The sequence below is a fragment of the Anomaloglossus baeobatrachus genome, chromosome 2, assembly GCF_048569485.1.
Source record: "Anomaloglossus baeobatrachus isolate aAnoBae1 chromosome 2, aAnoBae1.hap1, whole genome shotgun sequence".
NCBI lineage: Eukaryota > Metazoa > Chordata > Amphibia > Anura > Aromobatidae > Anomaloglossus > Anomaloglossus baeobatrachus.
The window spans coordinates 689,591,280-689,600,711 of NC_134354.1; positions in this window are offsets into that span (position 1 = coordinate 689,591,280).

The window sequence follows — 9,432 nt, forward strand, 5'->3', positions numbered from 1 at the left end:
CTGGGTGTAGCAGAAACCGTAGCAGGCTGCTTGCGGCTACGGCGCCGCCGATTTCTAACACACTGGACTCTGATAAAGATCTGTAACATTTGGCAGATGGACCACTTTCTCTTGGGACAATATGGAACTATCAGGATTAGGCCAGGGATACATGACCGTAGAATAGTTCAAAAGAACAGAGTTTATTATGCAAATGACACTTTGATCAAACTCTGATCAGCTTAATCCGAGTGTCAGCAGTGTGATCTGGTTCTCTCGAATGAGAGCATCGGAGGCACACAGTGAGATGGAGCACAAAATTACTCCATCATATCCCTATGCAGAAATCGGACTGCACTTAGATGTCATCAGAGTCCAGTCTGATGATTTGTAAGCACTCATCGACCTTAGGTATTAATGGTTACAACCACGAACAACTAACTGTGACTATATGCGTGGTTATAACTATGGATACCTAAGGTCCTGCACTGTCCTGAACAGAAGGTAAGCGACTTAGGAGAACTATACTACATTTCTAATTGGAGGTATTTGCTAATATTATTACACCTACTACATATTGGCATATGATCTTGGAAATGGAATACCCCTTTAGTTTTCCACCCTGTTAGGGACAGGAAACACAAAAACAGAGGTTAAATAGCTCCTTCCAACTACAGAGATTTTTAAAACGACCACACCAGCATGAGTGGTTAAATCTTTTATTTTCAAGAAATAAGAGATTAATACAAAAGAAATTACATAACATAGGGAGGGAAACTGGTGCGGTCGTGGAGGGTTCCTAGGAACCGAATTACCGGTAAGACATTCTATTGTCTCCAGTTTTATGTGCGGGACAATAGCCTGAAGAACTTTTCTACCAAAGGCTAAGTCCTTGTTAGAGGACAGGTCCAATCTATAGTGTTTGATGAACGAACAGTATGGAATGGAGACCATGTGGTGGCTCTGCATATCTGCTTGGTGGAAGCATTTGCCCTTTCAGTCCAGGTGTCAGATACGCATCTGGTGGAGTGGGCTGTAAGTTTCTCTGGTGGCGCCATTTCTTAGTTTTTGTATACTTTGCATATAGCTTTCCTTATCCAGTTTGCAATTTTTTTTTTTGCGGCTTTTTAGCCTCTATGTTGATCTGAAGTTTGGATGAAGAAATTTTGGTCTCTCCTCCAGGAACCTGTCTGCTGGAGATAATTCAGCACTGTTCTTCAGACGTCTAAGGAGTGGAATTCTGTTTCTTTGTCGGTAGATGGATTTTGACAGTAGGAGGAAATTACAATGTCTTGGGACATGTGAAAGTCTCATACTACCTTAGAAAGGAATGATGGATAAAGGTGAAATACGTAATTACTTACCGGTAATGTGTTTTTTCTGAACCCATAACAACACCACGAGAGAGGGGATCCGCCCTTCAAGGACAGGAAACCTCCAGAATAAAAAGGGGCGGCATCACTTGGAAGTCTGAGCACAACAGGACCTCTGAAAAAGGGAATATCATTAAGACATACCCCGCCACCGTAACTGCCCAGTGAAGAGGAGCGAAAAAGAAAATAAAACTATCAACACCTAAGTGCAGGGAGGGAATGTAAGGATGCCATCATGGGTTCAGAATAAACACAATACCGGTCAGTAATTACATATTTTTCCAGCACCCATGACGGCACCACGATAGAATTACATAGAAGACCTAGGGAGGGACAACAGTCTGCAGAACCCGTCTCCCAAAGGTGATGTCGGTAAATGACAAATCAAGGCGATAGTGTTTAAAAAAGGTGGACGGAGAAGACCAGGTTGCCACCTTACAGATCTGCTTGATGGAGACCTCTGATCTCTCCGTCCAGGAAGATGTCATCGCTCGTGTTGAGTGAGCCTTTAGACCAGGAGGCACGTCTTCACCACTAGCCATGTAAGTAATGGAGATGGCATCCCTGATCCACCTGGCTAAGGTGGACTTAGAAGCCCTAAGCCCCTTCCTACAACCCTGGAAGACTACAAACAGACTTGTCCTTCCTCCACTCTGAAGGGACCAACAGATACTGCTGAAGACACCACCTAACATCCAGGCAGTGCCAATCTATCTCCTCCTGAGTAGAAGGGTTGTTATAAAAAGCAGGGAGCACTATCTCTTGCGACCTATGGAAGTGAGAATGTACCTTCGGTAAATAGGCGGGATCTGTTCTTAAAACTACTCTGTTGTCAAAAAACTGAGTATATGGAGATGTTATGGACAGGGCGACCAGGAGAATTGTTTTGAGGGACATATGTCTGAGTGATATGGAATCTATGGGCTCAAACAGGGGCTGTGTTAAGGCCGAGGGAACTAAGTTAAGATCCCATGATGGTAGGGGCATGCTGCGCCGAGGTCTGGATCTAGCACAGGCTCTAAAAAACCTAGACACCCAGCGATCTCCAGCCAGGGCAAGGTTATACAAGGCACTCAAGACTGAAACTTGCACTTTAAGGGTACTAACCGACAGATCCAATTCCCAACCCCTCTGGAGGGATTCTAATATGACGGGGACAGGTGCCGGCTTAGCGGGATCTGCACCCGTGGAGGCTAAGAACTTGTTCCATATCCGCACATAGATCCGTGTAGTGACAGGTTTCCTACACTGCATCAAGGTAGAAACTAGACCTGGAGAAAACCCAACCCCTTGTCCTAACAGTGACCTCTCAAGTTCCATGCCGTCAGATGTAACCTGGTGTTCTGTGGGTGGAATGCTGGGCCCTGAGATAGGGGATCTGGTAATTCCGGAAGAATCTATGGCTCGGTTATGGACAGATTGGTCAGCCAATAAAACCATGGTCTCTTTGGCCAAAAGGGGGCTATGAAAATCACTGCTGCTCGTTCCTCCCGTATCTTCCTTAGTACTGCAGAAATGAGGGTGATCGGAGGGAAGGCATATGCGAGATGGAAGTCCCATCTGAGCAATAGGGCGTCTACTGAGTGAGGATGATCCCTCGGATCCAGGGAACAGAATTTGTGAACCTTCCTGTTGTGTCTGGTCGCAAAGAGGTCTATCTCTGGTACCCCCCACCTCTCCGTTATCCTGTTGAAAACGGACTGTTTGAAAGACCATTGTCCTTGGTGAAACCTGTTGCGACTGAGAAAGTCTGCCATAGTGTTCTCCTTCCCTCTGATGTATACTGCCGATAGGGATTCTAGGTATACCTCTGCCAGAGTCATGATTCTGCTTGCAATGGTCATAAGATATGCATCATTTGTCCAAATTCTATAACCCTCATACTCAGGTTTTACACCAGAAGCACTTTATAGCCACAAGAACCATTAGGGACGGTGTTTAACCTAAAAAGCTAAACTTTATTTATTCATATAAAAAATGTATTAACAATTACATGTATCAAGCAAAAGATCTTAAAATTATCACACTGGACATGTCAACATACCGATATTGTACCAGTGAGCTCTACAGTGCCGTCCAAACATGGTTACATCTTCAGAAACCAGCAGCTATTATTCAGCTTCACCTATGATTACTGCAACAACCCCTGGAGGAAAATACTTTTGTATAGCTAATCTCAAAATAAAACCGCTATTATGGTTCTCACTAGCATCAATATCCTGATTTTCACAATTGCAAAGGTTCTACCTGACCCAATCAGACTGATGCCACCAACAATACGAGTGAGACCTGAATAATTACATTACCAGTGAGGTGACCCCCAGTAAACGAGCGTCCCCACTTCCAACCATTGCTTCCCCTAAAGGGCTGATGCAGCTCACGGTGATGTAGAGATACACTGACCTGTATTAGTAAATGGCGTGACCGTCCGCTGTCCCGACGCGCATTTCCCACTTCTTCAGGGGACGTGAAGAAGTGGGAAACGCGCGTCGGGACAGCGGACGGTCACGCCATTTACTAATACAGGTCAGTGTATCTCTACATCACCGTGAGCTGCATCAGCCCTTTAGGGGAAGCAATGGTTGGAAGTGGGGACGCTCGTTTACTGGGGGTCACCTCACTGGTAATGTAATTATTCAGGTCTCACTTGTATTGTTGGTGGCATCAGTCTGGTTGGGTCAGGTAGAACCTTTGCAATTGTGAAAATCAGGATATTGATGCTAGTGAGAACCATAATAGCGGTTTTATTTTGAGATTAGCTATACAAAAGTATTTTCCTCCAGGGGTTGTTGCAGTAATCATAGGTGAAGCTGAATAATAGCTGCTGGTTTCTGAAGATGTAACCATGTTTGGACGGCACTGTAGAGCTCACTGGTACAATATGGGTATGTTGACATGTCCAGTGTGATAATTTTAAGATCTTTTGCTTGATACATGTAATTGTTAATACATTTTTTATATGAATAAATAAAGTTTAGCTTTTTAGGTTAAACACCGTCCCTAATGGTTCTTGTGGCTATAAAATGGTCATAAGATGCCTGGAGTGAGTACCCCCCTGGTGGTTGAGATATGCTACTGTTGCCTCGTTGTCTGACAGAACTTTGAGTTGGCAACCCATCAGGGATGGTAGGAAGTGACCTAACGCTCTTTCTACCGCCAGCAATTCCCTTGTATTCGAGGAACTTTGAGCTTCTCCTCCAGACCATCTTCCCTGAATTAAATGAGTATCCAAATGTGCTCCCCAACTGTACAAGCTTGTGTTGGTTGTCACCACCACTGCCTCTGGTACTATCCAAGGCACCCCCCTTTTTAAATTAACTGGATTTAACCACCAATAGAGGGACTGCAGCGTGCGAGGGCTGAGAACAATCTGTCTAGGTGATTTCCCCGAGCGTTCTGGTGTTGCAAGACATTCCACTGCAGGACCCTGGTGCGCGAATGAGCCCATCGGACTGCCGGGAAGACCGAAGTCAGGGAGGACCAGAAGGGACATTGCACCCCTGAGAGATATGCGATCGGACCGCAGAATCCGTTCTATCCGGGTCTGGAGAGCTTCCACTTTGGAATTTGGTAGGTGACACATTTGAGTATTTGAGTCCCAAGAGCAGGGCCGGATTATAGGCGGGGCAGACGGGGCTTCAGCCCAGGGGCCCCCACCACAAGAGCTTCTGAGGGGGGCCCCCACCACCATCTGTGTGGCCGCCATTTTATTAATGCCGCAGTGTTCAGGACCGCACTATACCTTTAAAGATTTTCAATCCCGGCCGGCACTGTGCTGCAGACACGCCCACTGCACGCTGTGTGGGCTGCGTCTGCATGGATGACGTCACCGCGCGCCTGCTGCTTCTTCTTCGTGCCGTACAGGAGCTTGTGGGAGGACCGGAGCAGAGGCCTCTGTGGATGACGGTGAGTGTGACGTCATCCATCATGGTGCCGGGCAGGAGGCTTCAGTGAGGAGGGAGCAGGACGGGATTCCATAGTGTCAGCGGCAGCTCTGCCGGCAGGACCAGTGTGAGTTATTGCAGGAGTGTGACCTGCTGCAGATCAGGTCGGGCTGTCAGTGCCGGGTCATCGGCCTCATCCCTCCCCTGCAATAACTCACACTGATCTCCAGCACAGACATCACTACACAGAATCCTGCACTGATCACATCTGAGCCTGCAGCACACATTATACTATATGGCCCATATTACATATAGAATATGTGAGGTGCTGTAGGCCCAGGTGTGATCAGTGCAGGACATTGTATATCTGTGCACATGGTATATCACATCCAGTGTACAGAGCAGTGTGATATACTGTGCACATCATGGTATACCACATCCAGTGTACAGAGCAGTGTGATATACTGTGTACATGGTATACCACATCCAGTGTACAGAGCAGTGTGATATACTGTGTACATGGTATACCACATCCAGTGTACAGAGCAGTGTGATATACTGTGTACATGGTATACCACATCCAGTGTACAGAGCAGTGTGATATACTGTGTACATGGGATACCACATCCAGTGTACAGAGCAGTGTGATATACTGTGTACATGGTATACCACATCCAGTGTACAGAGCAGTGTGATATACTGTGTACATGGTATACCACATCCAGTGTACAGAGCAGTGTGATATACTGTGTACATGGTATACCACATCCAGTGTACAGAGCAGTGTGATATACTGTGTACATGGGATACGACATCCAGTGTACAGAGCAGTGTGATATACTGTGTACATGGTATACCACATCCAGTGTACAGAGCAGTGTGATATACTGTGTACATTATATACCACATCCAGTGTACAGAGCAGTGTGATATACTGTGTACATGGTATATCACATCCAGTGTACAGAGCAGTGTGATATACTATGTTCATTATATACCACATCCAGTGTACAAAGCAGTGTGATATACCGTGTACATTATATACCACATCCAGTGTACAGAGCAGTGTGATATACTGTGTACACACATCAGATGGTATATAATGTGTATATTGTATAACATCTGGTGTCTGTATCACAGTAAACCCGGTACTATGTGAGGATGCCTAACACTATCTGGGTCTGTACTGTGCTATATACTGGCTGTATACTACATGAGGATGTCTAATACTATCTGGCTCTGCACTGTGCTATATAGGGGCTGTGTACTACGTGAAGGTGCTTAATATTATCTGGTCTGCTCTGTGCTGTATAGGGGCTGTATACTATGTGAGGATGCCTAATACTATCTGGCTCTGCACTGTGCTATATAGGGGCTGTGTACTACGTGAAGGTGCTTAATATTATCTGGTCTGCTCTGTGCTGTATAGGGGCTGTGTGCTATGTGAGGATGCCTAATGCTATCTGGGTCTGCACTGTGCTATATAGGGGCTGTGTACTACATACGGATGCCTAATGCTATATGGGCCTGCATTGTGTTATATGGGGGCTGTATAAGACATGAGGGTTCCTACTGCTATATGGGTCTGCATTGTACTATATAGGGGCTGCTTAATGTAATATGGGGGTTGCATAGTGCCATATGGGGGCTGCATAGTGCCATATGGGGGCTGCATAGTGCCATATGGGGGCTGCATAGTGCCATATGGGGGCTGCATAGTGCCATATGGGGGCTGCATAGTGCCATATGGGGGCTGCATAGTGCCATATGGGGGCTGCATAGTGCCATATGGGGGCTGCATAATGCTACATGGAGGCTACATATACTATATGGGGGCTGCATTGTGCCATATGGGGGCTGCATAGTGCCATATGGGGGCTGCATAATGCTACATGGAGGCTACATAATACTATATGGAGGACTATGGGAGCTTCATACAACTATTCCCCCAGAGTTGTATGTCCCCTCCACCCCAGAGCTGTATACCCCCAGAGCTGCATGTCACCCCCCACCTCAGAGCTGTTTGTCCCCCCCACCTCAGAGCCACTGCCCCTCTCTAGAGCTGTATGCCCCCATTGATATATACCCCTTTCCTGAGTAATATGTATGCCCCCCAGTAATGTGTATGTCCCCAGCCTCTCTTGTGATGTATATACAGCAGTGTTAGTGTTCTCTATATGCGGCCATGTCTGTTAGTGACTGCCACCAACCAGCGTGGCACAGACACGTGCCCAGGAGGAGCTGGATGGAGACAAGCGGGGAGGTGAATGAGGCTGTTGCCGGCTTCACAATATTAGAAATATATATAAAAATTTAAAAATGTGTCTGTGTGTGCATGTGTGATGTGTATCTGTGTATGATCTGTGTATGTCATCTATGTATGTCAGTGTATATGACTGTGTCTAGATTTATGTCTGTTTATATGTGTTTTTGTGAATTTCTCTTTAACTATATATGTGTACATATGCCTGTATGTGTATGTATCTGTGCATGTCTATGTGTGGATGGGGCCCACTGAGACTCTTTCACACAGGGCCCACAAAAACCTCAAGCCGGCCCTGCGTGTACCAGTCATGTATTCTCCTGTACACTGTACAGGGGCGAACCTTTGGAAGGCATGTGGCATATCTGTCCCTGCAGAGTAATCAGGGGGGCACCATTGGAAAGTGTGAGGCAGCAGTATGGTGGGAGAAAATTGTAAGTGGACAGTATTGGGAAAGAAAAGTGTGAGGGGCATAGTATAGAGACTGTGTAGTGGGGGCGGATAAGCAGTACAGAGAAGTAGCAGCATGGTGGCCAGTGTGAGGGCACAGTATGGAGGGCACAGTATGCTGAGGCGGGGGAATGTGAGACTGAGGTACAGTATAGTGACTGGATAATGAAGCAGGTAGGCAGTATAGAGAAGGGGCGGCATGGTGGCCAGTGTGAGGGCACAGTATGGAGGGCACAGTATGCTGAGGCGGGGGAATGTGAGACTGAGGTACAGTATAGTGACTGGATAATGAAGCAGGTAGGCAGTATAGAGAAGGGGCGGCATGGTGGCCAGTGTGAGGGCACAGTAGGCTGAGGAGGGGGAATGTGAGACTGAGGTACAGTATAGTGACTGGATAATAAAGCAGGTAGGCAGTATAGAGAAGGGGCGGCATGGTGGCCAGTGTGAGGGCACAGTATGGAGGGCACAGTATGCTGAGAAGGGGGAATGTGAGACTGAGGTACAGTATAGTGACTGGATAATGAAGCAGGTAGGCAGTATAGAGAAGGGGCGGCATTATGGCCAGTGTGAGGGCACAGTATGGAGGGCACAGTATGCTGAGAAGGGGGAATGTGAGACTGAGGTACAGTATAGTGACTGGATAATAAAGCAGGTAGGCAGTATAGAGAAGGGGCGGCATGGTGGCCAGTGTGAGGGCACAGTAGGCTGAGGAGGGGGAATGTGAGACTGAGGTACAGTATAGTGACTGGATAATAAAGCAGGTAGGCAGTATAGAGAAGGGGCGGCATGGTGGCCAGTGTGAGGGCACAGTATGGAGGGCACAGTATGCTGAGAAGGGGGAATGTGAGACTGAGGTACAGTATAGTGACTGGATAATGAAGCAGGTAGGCAGTATAGAGAAGGGGCGGCATTATGGCCAGTGTGAGGGCACAGTATGGAGGGCACAGTATGCTGAGAAGGGGGAATGTGAGACTGAGGTACAGTATAGTGACTGAATAATGAAGCAGGTAGGCAGTATAGAGAAGGGGCGGCATTATGGCCAGTGTGAGGGCACAGTATGGAGGGCACAGTATGCTGAGAAGGGGGAATGTGAGACTGAGGTACAGTATAGTGACTGGATAATGAAGCAGGTAGGCAGTATAGAGAAGGAGCAGCATGGTGGCCAGTGTGAGGGCACAGTATGGAGGGCACAGTGTGCTGAGAAGGGGGAATGTGAGACTGAGGTACAGTATAGTGACTGGATAATGAAGCAGGTAGGCAATATAGAGAGGGGGCGGCATGGTGGCCAATGTGAGGGCACAGTATGCTGAGCAGGGGGAATGTGAGACTGAGGTACAGTATAGTGACTGGATAATGAAGCAGGTAGGCAGTATAGAGAAGGGGCGGCATGGTGGCCAGTGTGAGGGCACAGTATGGAGGGCACAGTAAGCTGAGGAGGGGGAATGTGAGACTGAGGTACAGTATAGTGACTGGATAATGAAGC